General features: G+C 45.3%; 1 long non-coding RNA gene and 1 pseudogene across 1 annotated transcript; one reads left to right on the top strand and one right to left on the bottom strand.

Moving 5' to 3' along the window:
- The first annotated feature begins 1,628 nt into the window (after positions 1–1,628).
- LOC119361924 lies at positions 1,629–11,484 on the top strand (annotated as a pseudogene).
- LOC119361925 lies at positions 5,985–9,630 on the bottom strand. The gene is made up of 3 exons (XR_005173021.1): positions 9,405–9,630; positions 8,801–8,866; positions 5,985–8,659 (listed from the first exon to the last, which is right to left on the bottom strand). It is a non-coding gene; the product is annotated as an uncharacterized LOC119361925 (long non-coding RNA).
- Positions 11,485–16,108: the final 4,624 nt, after the last annotated feature.

The following is a 16,108-nucleotide window of genomic DNA, read 5'->3' on the forward strand; positions in this document are numbered from 1 at the left end:
ATTTCATTCTCTTTCTTCATTAAGGGTAATACCAATGTTACTAATTCATTACTTGTTCAGAAACATTTTTTGGAGAAAATTTCACTACTATGCTTATTCTTGTATATTATAAAAGAGCGCAATTTCCATGTAGATTGTGTGCAAAATTTGTCATTATTTTTCGATTGTTTCAATTTTCTTTTCTCTTTAAGGGTAATACCAATGATACCTTCCAAAATAAGCATTCCAAAACATATAATACTAATGACACATATTTATTTCATGTTTAAAAAAAATTCTTTGCATAACATTCCACTATTACATGCTTATTTTTGCATTTATAGAAATGTGCAATTTCATTGTAAATTGCATGCAATTTTTGTCATTATTTGTTTTATTATTTTCCTTTTTCATCTCTAAGGGTAGTACCAATGCCACTAATTCACTCTTCATATTGAACCCTTTTTTTCCCCAACATTTCACTATTATATAATTATTCTTACGTATATTTTAAAGTGCATTTTCTGTGTAAAGTGTGTGCAAATTTTGTCATTATTTGTCTTCATTTTTTTTTTCAGTTTTTCGTCTTTATAAGGTGTAATACCAATGCCATTAATGTATTGTTTCACATAAAAATTCATTTTTTGATTTGATTTGATTTTCTTCTTTATGGGTAATACCAGTGGCACCAATTCATTACGTCTTAGAGAACATTCATTTTGCAAAGATATGTATTGTATGCTTATTCTTAAATATTGTAAACAATCGTAACTGATGCGTAAATTGTGTGCAAATTATGACATTATTTTTTAAATTACTTTTTCTGAAAGGGTAAACCAATCCAATTATTTCATTATTGTTTAGAAAAGATCATTATTTTTATTTTGTTTTAGTTTTTATTTCATTTTATTTCTTCTTTTAAAGGTAATATCAATGCCAGTAAGTCATACTCCTTCTGCTCCATAATTATTGTCGTGGTTTTAGTTCAAGTTTGAACTAAAACAAAATTATACTATTGTATACTTAATTTTACGTGTTATAAAAACACAATTTCAAGCACGTACTCATGTACTAGAAGGTGATTATGGTGCAATCTCGGCTGGAAGCATGTACTAGCAATCTTCTTGTACGTACATATTATCAGCTCATACCATGCACCAATCATTGGTGAATCTAATCACGTCTTGTCCACTCGGGCTCAGCTCATCTCATCTCATCCTACACACGCGCAGTACAACACGTCATAGCACCGCTTTCTTATGAAACAGTATGAGATTAAAGAATTCGGCGACTCAGCTTTACTATTAGTTGGTTAAAAGAGAAGCATGCACCGGCCGGTCCACTGCCACCCAAGGGAAGCCAAGCTAGTACACAGATCGAGTGAAACAGATTGAGGTCAGTGGACTGACCAAAATGTTGCTTTCAGTCGACTGTACTCTAGCCGCTCCCAATATTAGTCAGATGAATGCCTACGGGTTTACGGGAAATGGGGTCATGCCATCCGGAACGATAGGCCAGGATGAGATAATGATGAACCTGGATGCGTCGTCCCACTCGAGACGCGCGTATGTATTAGGCGATCGGCGCGTGGCTCGGCCGTTCGGCTGCTAGAGAACGTTTACCAAACGGCCAAAAATCTAATCTCTTCCTTGAAAGAGTACGACGTACGTTCGTGTCACCACTTGGAGTTTTCTGAATAAGTATGGACTAAAAGGGATGTCTTGCTCCTGCTGCAATCTCCAGCCTTGTAGCTATAAACCCAGCTGAGCTGCTGCGTAGAAGAAACAGTCAGTGAAGCACCCTCTCGTGTAGGAAGCGCTGCGCGGTCGTGATGGTTCATCCGTTGCATTTGCATGCCCTCCATGAGCTGCTGCTGCAAGCGAGGTCTCCACATGCAGCGTTAGGGCTGGTCTTTGTCCTGCTCGTCTGCCCTCTTCTTCTCCTCCTGCTCGTGCGCCACCTCGCAACGCCGTCGACGGCCGCGGCCACCGCGAGAGCCAGAGAAGAGCTACTGGGCAGGCTGCCCTCTCCTCCCAGTAGGCTCCCTATCATCGGCCACCTGCACCTCGTCGGCTCCCTCCCGCACGTCTCCCTCCGCGACCTTGCCGCCGAGCATGGCCGCGACGGCCTCATGCTCCTCCACCTCGGCGCCGTCCCCACGCTCGTGGTCTCGTCGCCGAGCGCCGCGGAGGCCGTGCTGCGCACGCACGACCACGTCTTCGCGTCCCGGCCCTACTCCGCCGTCACCGAAATCGTCTTCTACGGCCCCGCGGACGCCGCCTTCTCCCCCTACGGCGAGCACTGGCGGCAGGTCAAGAAGATCGCCACCACGCACCTTCTCACCAACAAGAAGGTCCGCTCCTACCGCCATGCCCGCGAGCACGAGGTAGGTAAACATGCATCAATTTCATCTGCATGTTTGCTATCTTTTCAGTTGGCTGAATTTTTTTATGCGTTAAGTTATTATGTTTTTTCTTAGATTGTCTTTCTGCTGTCCATGAGATCCTGCCCTCCGACACACACATCTATCCAATGAATGTCTTTGGTTTTCTATGGCTGGGCTATACTGATACATATATTGTACACCAATCTTAGCTTTTGCAACTGTTGTATTTTCGGGGCCAGGCCGCACTAGAAGAAAGAAAGCAATCTCTAGAGGCAGCCCCCAGGAGAGTTTCTCCGACGCGGCTCTCCTCCACCGACAATCTCAGACGTCGATGGTGAGAAGGTCGCCGGATCCATCCGTATAGATTGTTTTTAGACCCTTTGTGTCTATGTTTTTTAGACCGTTCATTGTCTTGGCTTCGGTGGTGACGAAGGCAACGCTGAATGAAGATTTTTCAGCTCCTTTCCCGTCGAGGTGTTTGGTCGGAATAGATTTGGAAACCAGTCCTTCAAGCTTCAACCAAGGATGGTGTGCCGGTGGTGGTATCCTCATGGTTGACCAGCCTCCTCGGGCTTTGGCGTTGCGACGGCATTTGCTCCAACACCGACGTGGAACTTGAGAGATAGCCCGGAAGCGGATGCAGATTGTGATATGCATCGACAACATTTGAAGATGGTGGATCGTGCGCTGGAGGTATAGTTTCCTGCTTCGACGTCTTAGTCGTGCAGGGGTGCCATATCTGAAGTTTGATGGCGTGGGTGTTGCCGTGTCTAATTCGTTTAATGATGATTGTTCCGTCTTTGATAAGCCTTTGAAAGCCCGCAAAACTGCATATCAGCTATGAAGCCGCATCCCATGTCGAGCTCGAGTGAGGAGTTACAAGAAAATTGGGTTCATAAATTGTTTAAAACTTTAAATTACTATACATATGTAAAGTCAAAAAAATGATTTAAATATTTCAAATTTTAAATTTCAATCATTTTAAAAAGCTATTTTCACTCGGTTCATAAATTGGGTTTATGTTTTTCTCCAAAAAAAACTGGTTTCAATTATTATTTCAAAAGATCCATTTCAATTTTTTTGAAAAATGATTTTATTTATTTTAGAAAACCTATTTAAATTATTTCAAATGATCGATTTCAGTTACTATTTTGAAAGGACTGTTTTAGTTATTTTAAAACACCATTTCAATATTTCAAAGAAATGATTGTAGTTATTTCATAAAACATATTTATATTATTTCAAACAATTGATTTCAATTATTATTTCAAACGGCTTCTTTCAGTTATTTCAAAACTACATTTCAATATTTTAAAAGAGCAATTTCAATTTCTTCAAAATACTTACTTAAATAGTTACAAACTACCAGTGACTTCAAAATGCCCGTTTCAGTTGTCTCAAATGATCAATTTCAATGAAAGTGGTATTAATTCCAAAAAAGAGATTTCAGTTATTTTAATTTCAAATTTCACAAAATAGTGAAACTCGTTATTTCCACTTGCTTGTTTCACAAAAAATACATATATTTCAATTCCATATTTTTTTCCAATAGTTATGTTCATATATCACACATATTTTCAGAACACTTCAACTATTTCAATTACATCGCATAACTAATTTTCCATTAAAAAATAATCAATAAATCTGAATCGTACAATCAAATAACAAATACTACATCTGTAAACTTATATGTATCATTTTAGATCACTACTTTCATTCATCATCCACTAATTGCTAAATCATATACTAAGCTCCAGATCAACTCAAAACTCTGTTACACGGGAGGACAAATCACAGGAGAAGGTGGTTCCCCGGTGCCCTTTGGCGTCCATGCCGGTGCACATGCTTCAGATGTGGCTTTTTTCTAGAACACGCACGCACTCATATATACGCACATACACTTATTTCTATGAACACACACGCATACCTTACCCCTATGAGAACCTTAGAGAGACTGAGCCGGCATATCATCTTGAGATTGATGAAGTAACCACAGGCGCCTCGTAGTCGATGGAAACGTCTCCTCCCACTAAACGCACATCGTTGGAAATCGTGAAATAAGTTCAGGAAAGTGCGAGCACCAGGACTTGAACTCTGGTGAATTGCGGATACCACTGTCCTCCTAACCATCCAACCATAGGTTGATTCCATGCTTTAGATGTGGCTGGTGGTAAGAGGAAAGCTAAAAGGTTGGCGATGGTTGAAGAGATGTGGTCGACGGCGACCAGAGCAGATATCGTGGACAATGACGAAATCGGCTAGCCAAGGCGAGGATCCAACATATCTGGAACCAGGACGCCCGAAGGAGCTTCGTGCTGCGCCTCCAGTCTTTGCTGGCCTCCGCGGGTGTCCGGGCGTGACCGCACATCTCTGCTCGTCTGTGTTCGCCATAGGTCCTTGCCCACGCTTCATAGCTACCGCTGTCGGTAGAGCCCGATTTAACATTGGCCGGTGACTCACCGTCAATCGCCAGTTTTCGATCGAGGGGTGAAGAACTGCCTGATCAAGTGAATAGTCTGCAGAGAGAGGTCTTGGGTGCTGTATTTATGATGGTATTGGCTTATTTACCGGAAAGGAGGGTATTGGTTTTGTATAGCTCAAAAACAAGGAATAATAGCTGGAAATATAGAAATTTTGAAACACTTGCCAACGGTGGATTTTTTTTTTGACAACTACGCGCCTGCGCCGCTAGAAAGAGGTTTGCGCACATGCTCACTCATGTGTGTGAAAGAGATGGAATTTTCTTTTATTGTTCAACTCCAACCTTACTGTTTCGTTTAATTCTTATTGCTCCTACAAACTTAATGTTATTAGTAATAACTCCTCCAATGTATGGACTAGTGTAATTTGCAAATTTCTGTGCAATTTTATAAGTCAAAATTTATGGTTCTTTTTCACATCAGAAACACCTGTCTTTTATAATTCTACTCCTATTATAATTTTTCATATAGAACCATTTGGGAGCTTTGAAGCATTTTTTGTATGAGAGAGAGAGAGAGAGAGAGAGAGAGAGAGAGAGAGAGAGTATCAATCTAAGTGATGTGATGAATGAGTCATCTCATTTGTACAACATCAACTTCTACTTTAATTATATTAATTAGAGTTGCGGTAATTTGTACTTGTTATTACATATTATGGTATAGTGCAAACTCTTTGTAATATGTGTGAAAATCTTCAATTTTGGCTTTTCTCTTTCTTCCAAATTATTGCAGTCTTACTATTTTTTATTTCATGTTAGACAGAAGTGATACTACTCCATGTACTAAATCTACTACAATAAGTTCTTTTTTGCTTTTCCTTTCTAGGAAATTGTGTGGATTTTCATATCATAGTTATAGTGCCTACTAGCAGGTAGTGCGCGGCGGCACGCCGCGCCACATGGACTAATTAGTTATTTATTTATTTTTTAATATTTTGTAAGTGGTCCCAAGACTTTTTTTTGGCAAAGATGGTACATAGCAGAGAGATCGTGATGCAATAGTGCATACAAAAAAATGGTTCGTCTAGTTAGAGTTTTTGTTCTTTTCTTAGACCTGAGATGTTGATCATCTGGCTAGATGGGTGGTTTTAAGTTTGTGGATGCACATCTCGGCTCTCGGTGGATTGGCAAGATATATCTTGAAATTGAAGGCAAACTTTCTTGAGTATCCTTATTCGTCTTCATTTGTCTCATTGAAGGCTTGCCTTTTGTTGTTTTTGTATTTGTAATAACTCTTCTTTCTTGGTCCTTCTTCATTCTTGGGCGGCCAAATAGCTCTTATACATTGTCTTCAGAGCATTGTAGTCGTAGTCGTTGATGACTATATTGGGAAGATTGCATAGATGGTGGACAACATGCAATGCCTGGCCACACGCCGCGCCATATGAATTTATAGGGTGTTCTTTTTTTTTAGGTTTGGTAGTAGAATTGAGTTGCAATACAGAGAAGGGTAACATGTGATTTACATTATGTCTACTACAATGCCGCTGATTCATGCTTCGGCGATGTAATAAGCGCGTGAGGACACGTACTCTCTCACCCAGCTAGCTAGCTACATACGTGTGGCGCACCTGCTCCGCTCACCCTCGGCACGTGTCTTGCCAACAGTCAAACAGAGCAGAGGGAGGGGGAGAGAGGAGCAGAGGCAGAGGAAGGAGATGAGAGGAGGTCAGTCGGCCATGGATAGCAGTGGTGCCAAGGCGGGCTACGCGCGCCACCACGACACCGCCACTCGAGGCCTTCAGCCGCACCGTCAAGCTGTACAACTTCGGCATCGGCCTCGTCGCTAGCTTCCTCCTCGTCACCTGCGTCTACTTCTCCAACACCAAGTTTGACGCCATCCACATCGCCCCGCTCAGTAAGCACCTCTCCCTACGTGCATCTGCATTCACCTCCACCTACCTCCCCTTCTCGCCCACGCCCCTGACCAATCCCAATGTGTGCATGCGTAGTCGGCCCCTCCGAGAACCAGATTGCCTCGCCGGTGGGCATCGACGGCTCGAAGCACCAATTAGGTGATGAATCCCTCCTCAGTGCCAGCATTTCCGCTGAGTCCCATGCGTGAATCGAAGAGGCTGACTGACTGACGCCCTGTTTGTTCCACCTCTTCTCTTCAGATTTGGGCGTGTCGGGGCAGGGCGCAACATTGTCCATGGAGGAAGCAAGGGCGAGGTGCTGGACACGGACGGTGAGGACGACAGAAGCAACCCCTCTTCGGCATAAGGTAAGCAACAAACCATTTGATTATTACTGTCATGCACCGGCCATGGCCATGGCTCGAGCTGCAGTGCCCCGCCTGCCTTACCCATGCACTTTGGGGAAAAGGTGAGAGCAAACTGTATACTGACATAAACAATCATAGCTAGAATGAACATTATTCGGAAGTGTCAACACTCACCTAACAGAGTTTCAAGTGAATCTGAACTTCTGAAGCCACGGATGTTTGAACATATGCCTTTACTGAATGGATGAAATCTGTCTGGAATTCCCCTGCAAGTAGTACAACTCCAGTGTTTCAGACAGTGATAAATCATTAAATCAAACCAAACTGAAATTTGAGACGCTTAAAAAACCACATACCTTAAGTAGAATGAAAAAATATATGTAAAGGCACATATAGTGTACTTGTGAAACTATTTTCAGTTCACCTGGCCTACCTAAACCACAAATGGAAAAATGTAACGAAAATCCACCTTCCATTAGAAAGAATAGGATGTGGATGAAAATTCTAAATCTATAGTGAAAACATAAATAGACGAAAGTTCCTCGCAACAACCGAACAAGATTGCAAGTATGCATCATGAAATTCAACTTGGGTACTTGTGCCAACAAATAAACTACAATATATACAACCAAAGCTTGGGTGGTAATATACCATGTCGATGCAAAATTGCATCAATTAGTCTAGATAACCAGAAGTAACAATGCAGTGTGCTCCTAAGAGAACCGTGGAAGCCTATATGGTCCCTTGATCCTTTGTTCATTTATTGTAAAATTCAATTTTAAAATAAAAAAAACATTAATATTGATTCCTGTAGGTGTCAATGATGGATGGTTTGAAAATTGCAAAAACAGTACACTCAAGTGATTGTGATGGGGATAGTTCAGAAAAAGAAGCAGCACAAATAATGCCAATTTTCATGATCTTCCTCTTTCGAAACCCGCAAACTGACATGATCATTTGGAACATTAGTCGAAGGACTAAGTATCCATGAATTTGGACGCCTTTCTCCAACGTTGCTCAAAATAGCTGGTCCATCAATCTTACAGCGCAAATCATGTCACGGCTACCTTGCATTAGTCATTTTGCGCTTGCTTGCACCAAGATAATACGTATGATAAAAGGAATATTAAAGCTCAACGAGATTAATTAATATGATGATGCAAGATAAGTACTGACAGTTTGGGCATTCGTGCATGGTACCATGTCCCAAAAGCTTACTTCCTCATGTCCCAGAAGCTTGCTTCCTCAACTCCAATTTGATAAGAACAGAGAAGTTACATAGAATAAATTAGTAAAACTGAACTCACCAATGTTGGGTCATGGAAAACACTTTCAAATATCGTGTAAGATAACCAGGTTGCTGCCACATTATAACCGACACATGCATGCTCCAAGTCTAGCACCACGGCGGCGGCCCTCCACTTTGCCGGGGACCGCCACCACGCCAAGCACATCACATCCACCGTGATTGTCGCCGGTGCTGATTCTGCCGCCACCTCCTCTGGTTGGATAGGCCCTCCGATACATTGGGATCTTCGTGTTAGAGGGCACTGTGAGGTGATCTTGTCCCCTTTTATGCTCCTGCCACAAACTTTTGTAGAAATGAACACATTGCAGTGGGATGCAACTTTAAAATGTTAATCAGCGGCAAAATAAGATGGATACGGTGGAGGGCCATAACCTGATGGGAGGCCAGCAGCCAAGCCCCTCTCCTTTTAGACAGTTATATTACCTGAATAACTGACATGTAGTCCTGAAATTAGGTACATCTCCTCATGAAAAATTAATGGTTGGACACCTGAAATTGAAATAGGGCTCAAGCATAGAAATATAAAAGTTATTTATTTTTATCCTATCATCATAGCACCATGCATCAGTATACTTACCAACAAATAAATAACTCTAAATTGATTTCTTTTCAGCCTAAATCAAGATCTCTTTTAGAGACAGTAAATCGGTTTTCATTTTCATCAATTAGAAATTTAGAATGCTTTTGCTGAACTGTTCATAAAGTGTTTTCAGGTGCAAAATTTTAAGACTTCAGTTCAACAAATTAAAAGACAAATTGATAATAAAATAAATTACGAACGCCTCAAGTCTAGAATACTGGAACAAGACAGGGAAGAAACCCAGCTCTGCAGCTGCAAGGCTATGTGAGTAGCAAGCAGCGTAGCACAGGCCGGTGGCCCAGTGTAGACGGGTAATGGGAAAACGTCACAACCATGCGAAGGTCGGGGAAGACGGCGGGCACTGCTGCGACTGCAGCGGAGCGGCAACAGCGCGGTGGCAAGGGAGCAAAAGAACATGAGACGTAGCATGAGTGTGGGGCAGCGTACCTGATCCCCCACAGCCGGCCACCGGACGCGTTCACGCTCGTCCTGCCCATCATCAGGCCGTCAGCGCCCCACCGCCCGCATGGGGGCGAGCTCCTTCTCGATCCGCCGTGGCTTCCGCGTGCGTCCCCGAAAGCCGTCGCTGATAACCCCGGCGAAGAGGAGATGGGGGGAGGGCGCGCCAGGAAGAGAACACGAGGATGAAGCAAGGCAGGGGTAGGGGCCTGATCTGGACGGCGACCGAGGTCTTTGAGATGCCCATGTCCGGGAGGCATTTTATACGGGCGGAGGGCGGTGAAAGAGTCGCATGGGATTTGACCAGATCCTTCGAGAGGATCGATGGAAGGGTAGATCACGATATATCTGGAACCACCAGCTGAACCGACAGATGTAAAAAAACTGAAACGTGGCGATCGTACCCCATACGTGTCACACGATCGAAGCCCAGGAAAGCATCGTTCGCCACATCAAAATAGAACATGCAAAATGATAACGTGGTCAAACACAGCTTCAAATCGATGTGACAATTCAGGATTACACGCGTCAATTTACCAAGACGCCGTAAAAAATCCAAAAAAACCAGAAAAATGAAATCCTTACGGGCCTAGTCTTCTTAGTATTGTTTTACATTGAGCATGCTAGCCATTTGAGCCCAAAAGAGTTGAAGTAGGCTCAACAATAGGGCAAATCATTATTCATAGTCTTGTTATGGCCAAGGGGCACCATGTTTAGAAAATTGATAGTTCTTAAATGCAAATGAATCCAAAGTCTAGTAAAAGAAGTGATTGAAAATCTCAAAAAAATTGGCAACTTAAATATAGACAACTTACTTGATTGATAGATATATGTTGTTATGGCCAAGGGACACCATTCATAGATGCATGTTGTCCACATCATGGATTGTACCAAAATTAATCATTTTCAATTCACAGGTGAGATTGGTTATGGCCAAGATCTGCGATGCGGCCTCCAAATGCACCGCCATCGACCTGAGTGACCTTCTCAACGCCTTCACCTATGACATTGTGTGTCATGCTGTGTCTGGCAAGCTTTTCAGGGAACAAGGCCATAACAAACTCTTCCGAGAGCTCGTCGAGGCCAACTCATTACTCCTGGGCGGATTCAACCTGGAGGACCACTTCCCCATGTTAGTGAAGATGGACATCATCAAGAGGATGGTTTGCGCCAAGGCCCAGAAGGTGAACAAGATGTGGGACAACCTGCTCAATAATATCATCGATGAGCATGCAAGCAAGTTGGTGCCAGAACACAACAGCGAAGACAGTGACTTCACCGATGTGTTGCTTTCTATCCAACAAGAGTACCAACTCACGAGAGACCATATTAAGGCTCAGTTAGAGGTAAGTACGTCCTTACAAACAAAAACAAAACAATTGCACATCCACAGATATAGCTTATATGTTGTTGATTTGATTCTTACATATGGATCCGTTTGTATGTAGATCGTGTTTGAAGCTGGCACAGATACATCATTCATAGTGTTGGAATATGCGATGGTCCAGCTCATGCGGAAACCCCACCTCATGAACAAGCTACAAGCTGAGGTGAGGAGCACTATTACCAAGGGGAAAGAAATGGTTACCGAAGACGATCTCGATAGTTTGGCCTACCTAAAGGCAGTCATTAAAGAGACACTCCGACTCCATATGCCTGGGCCACTCCTCATACCCCACCTCTCCATGGCCGACTGCAACATAAAGGGCTACACGATACCATCAGGAATACGTGTCATCATCAATAGTTGGGCTCTTGGAAGGGACCCTAGTAGTTGGGAGCATGCAGATGAGTTCATGCCTGAGCGGTTTATGGAATGTGGTAGCGCCGCAAATATGGACTATAAGGGAAATGACTTCCAATACTTGCCCTTTGGGGCCAGGCGAAGGATTTGCCCAGGCATGAACTATGCGACTGTGAGCATTGAAATTATGCTAGCGAATCTCATGTACCACTTCAACTGGAAGCTACCACTAGAGTTGATAGAAGGTGGCATGCCGAATTATTTGGGATGACGGTGCGTCGGAAGGAGAAGCTCCTCCTCGTTCCCGTAGTGCCACAAGATTAATACATCGGTCCATTGTATTGTGTGTGCGCATTACAATGTGTACCTACCATAATAGTATCGTGAATGTAGCCTTTGGACTTCTTATTAAGCACCGGTGTAATGAATAACTGTTCGATGATATTTTGTACGAAATAATACAAGTTAATATCTGTGCATGGTATAAACAAATAAAGGGAGGGAAGAAAAGCCATGCATGTTTACATATACGTGATAGATAAGTCCTTGCTAAATGATTCTTCATATACATGGACACACTAATTTTCTTTTTGCATGAACTTGTTTCGCTCGTAGCCATCCATGCACTAACGTATGTATCTATCTTTTTTTATGGGGAAAACAGAGAGCTTTATTCATATGAAAGCATTCTTGGGACAATTAGCCAATAGGCTGGTCACCAAAAAGCTAGGAGTCTCCTCAAGCCAGCTCTCGGTCACATTCAAAGTGCATGCACGCTTTGCACAAAGATGCGCTGGAGGTTAGCTGATCTGTTTACATGCTGAATAACAAATGAAGTAAAATTATTACATAGCTCTCCTACCTCTAACAATAAAGGAGCCACAATTGAACGAGAATTGTGGCGAGTGTTCCAGGGCGTCACCATCTCCAAGCAATCAACTTCCATTACCACGTGCGAGAATCCTCGAAGAGAAGCAAAACGAACTCCATCTCGTAGTGATAAACCCTCCATAATCAAGGGATCAGAGATGCCCAAGTATGGTTTGCACCATGTTTCCAGGAGCGCCGAAGAGGATCGAGCCACCCCTCCCGCACCGCCCCTGCCATCTGCTATGTTTAAGGCACCGTCCATAGTGATCTTGACGACACCATCATCTGGTGGTCTTCGATCATCGCGTCTCATCGTGGTAGATGAAGGAGGGCGATCACTTCCTTAGTGGCCCTGATCCTTGCTGTAGGATCCCTCCCCTCCTCGCCGTGCTTAATCCGGTTCCGGGAGTACCATATAGACCACATTATCATGGTGATCTTGGCGCGGTCATCATCCGTAAACCGAGGATCACATGTGATATCTCGCGCCCATGAATCTGGATGAAGATGTAGCAATCTGAGACCAAACCAAGCACACGCTTCTTCCCAGAAGCGTTTTGCATGTGAACAATGTATGAGTGCATGCTCCAGATTTTCGTCCATAGCCGGACAAACTTTGCATCGACGAATCTCTACAATATATCAATAGTTGAGAGCGGCCTCATCTGGGAGAATTCCACGTAGAACCCTCCACCAGAACACTCTAACTTTCGGGATGACATTCAATTTCCATAGGGATTTCCACAACTGTGTATCATCCTCTGAGGTTTCGGTAGCCGTCCCTTCCTCTAGAGCAACACACTCTTTCTGAGTCACGAGAGCACGGTACGCCATCTTCACAGTGTAGTTCCCCGATCTTTCGAATGCCCATGCACGAAAATCATCTCCTCCTCCTTGCCGAATAGGGATATTTAATATTCCTTCAGCATCAAGAGCAATGAAAGTATATCGAACAAGCTCTTGCCTCCACGACCAGTTAGATGGATCAATAAGCTCAGACACACGCTCAATGGTGGTATGCTGTGGCCGCAAAATAGGAGACATATATATTGTACCTGGTATCCATTTGTCATTCCAGACCGATATGGAGGAGCCATCGTCCACACGAGAGACCAGTCCGGATCGAAAGGCTACCCTCCCTGCCATGATCGCCCTCCAAGTGGCCGACGCCGACTTGGGTATAGTAGCATGCATGAAGTCAGTGTCGGGGAAGTAGCGGCCCTTCAAAACTCTTGCACAAAGGGAATTCGGGTTGGTGAGGAAGCGTCACCCGTGTTTGCCCAACATAGCAAGATTAAAAAGATATGGGTCTCCGAAACCCATCCCGCCCTTACACTTGGGTGTGGCTAGCTCCTTCGAGGACACCCAATGCAATGACTTCTTGTTAAGAGAGCTACTCCAAAAATATTTAACCATTGATGAAGTAAGACTCTTACAAACTTTTTCGATCAGTAGGAAAGTACTCATTGAATAGGTAGGAATAGATTGAACAACCAATTTGAGTAGAGTCTCTCGGCCTGCACAGGCCAATAATTTTTCCACATACTAACTTGTACATCCGCATGGGAAACTTGCCCACGTACTCTTTTTATAGGGGAACTTGCCCGCGTACTAACGCATGCAGCCGTACTGGTGCAGTTCATGGTCTGTATGGACGTCTCAGCCGGATCGTACGTGCACCCGAATGCCGGCAAAGCCGATATGCGAAAGTTTCTTGCTTTTTCTTAGATGATAATACGTGTCTTTCATATCATAAAGGTCAAAATACGAATCACGTAAGGACCGACATGAGAAAACTAAAAAGATAGCAAAACATCTCTAAGCTGTACACCAACGCTCGTCACATGCCTTCATCACCATCACAGCAGTCACCGAAGAAAGATTAACGGGTCACCTCCTCACCGAGCTCGACGCGGCTCCATCACTGATATGCAGCTTTGCGAACCTCCAAGATAGCTCACCAGAAGTGAAACCATTGCCGTTGAACAAGTCAGACTGGGGCAAAACCCCGGACACGCCATCGAACTCCAGATCTGATACCCCACCACGACTAAGACGCTGATGGAGAAAACCACACCTGCCATCCATCAACCACGAACCGAGCACACGTTCTGACTTTCAGATGTCGTTGATGCAGACCACAATCTGCATCTGCTCCTGGATTACCTCCCAAGCTCCGTGCCGACGTTGGTGTAGATGCTGTCGCAATGGCAAAGCCTAAGGAAACGTGTCGAGCACGAGGATGACGCTGCCGGCACACCATCCTTACTTGAACAGGCTGGTTTCCAAAACCATCCCCAACCATAGAACCGATCGCCTTGTCGGAGAAGGATCTGATGAATCTTTATTCAGTGTCGTCATCGCCACCGCCGAATTCGACACAACGAACAACCTAAAAATGAAGCTACTTTAGCTTAAAAACTATACACACGTGGATCCGGTGACCCTCCTCACCGCCGACGACCTCGGTCGTCGACGAAGGGGAGCCGCCAGAGGAACGTGGTGGAAGAAACTCGCTGGCGGCGGCTAGGGTTTTCTAGTCGCCTCCCGAGAGGAAAAACGACTCGCGTAGACCAGCGATAGAGAGAGAGAGGAGCACCCGACGCAGACACAACGAGCTCGCTCATGCATACACACACGCGCGCGGGCACCACACAAACCATGTTGAACATTTGAAGAGGCCGTTGGCATGATCGGGCTGCCGCCGGAATGGAGCCACCGGCACCGTGGAGGACGATGACATGGAGGTCGTTGGCACCAAGTCTCTCCGTCACCACTCGCGCCCCCTTCATCACTGCGGCGCTGTAGAAGACAACGACATGAAGCCCCCCATGGCGCCGCCCACAGTTGACGTTGTCAAGCCGGCGCCATGGAGGTCGACGGCACTAAGGTCGCTCGCATCCACTTCATCATGATGATGTCGCGAAAGACGACGGCATGGAGCACACCACGCCGCCGCCCACCGCTGATGTCGTCGAGCCGGCGCCATGGAGGTCGACGGCACCGCTCGTGTCCACTTCATCACGATGGTGCCGCGAAAGACAACGACATAGAGCATGCCACGATACTGTCCACCGTTGATGTCGTCAAGCCGGCACCATGAAGGATGGGGACACGAAGCTCAACATCACGCAGCCCGTCCTATACTTCGTCGCTTTGAAGAGATGCCGTTCGAGACGGAGACCCGGAGTTCGCCGTCACGCCGTGAAGGACGCCGCCCGCCGACGACTTTGTCAACCCAGCGTCGGCAACGAGAGCGACACGGAGCTCAACAGCATGAAGGACGACAATACGGAGAGATGCCATTCAAGACGGAGGCCCGGAGTTCGCTGTCACGCCCTTCGCCTGCTTCATTAGTTCATTGTGTCGGTGACATAGAGGACGAAGACGTGGATCCTGCCTGCATGGACGCGCCTGCTGCCGACGATTGACTTCGTAAAGCCGGCGCCGTGGACGACAATGACACGGAGCTCGTCACCACACCACTGGCGTCCACTTTGTCGCGTCGTACGGACACCTGAGGGACACATGGCGAAGAAAACGAGGACACAGAGGGCCGCTCCCCTGGAATCGGCACCCCTGGTTGTTGTTCATTTGCTGCACGAGACGGCTATCCCAGTGCAACAAGACCATCCAAATCGTCCAAAGCAAGAAAGAACAAAGCACGACAACTTACGTACTCCGGATCTGCACGTGAGTGCGTACATGGCCCAGCCTGTGTGTCCACGTGAATATTCTGACGGACGCCTAGGTTGACGCCATCCATGTCACGGCCAGAGTCGATGAAAACAACAACAATGCTCCTCTGTGAACTTGTGAGACGATGCCTTTGACTACACCGACTGCCGCGGACTCGATGTCTGGCCGGAACAAGGCGTCGACCTGCTGATGTGAGCAACGCGACGGTCTTACACCGACAACGGTCTCCACCGACAATTACTCCCGCGAGGCGTAGCCCCTTGCATACCCCGATAGAGCCACTTGTCGAGAAGTCCGAGCCAAGCATGAACCGTGCTACCCCAACCACTACTACTCCAACGTCGTCAAGATCGACGAGGCACGAGGGGGAGGGCGGGGC

This window comes from Triticum dicoccoides, chromosome 2B, assembly GCF_002162155.2.
Source record: "Triticum dicoccoides isolate Atlit2015 ecotype Zavitan chromosome 2B, WEW_v2.0, whole genome shotgun sequence".
NCBI lineage: Eukaryota > Viridiplantae > Streptophyta > Magnoliopsida > Poales > Poaceae > Triticum > Triticum dicoccoides.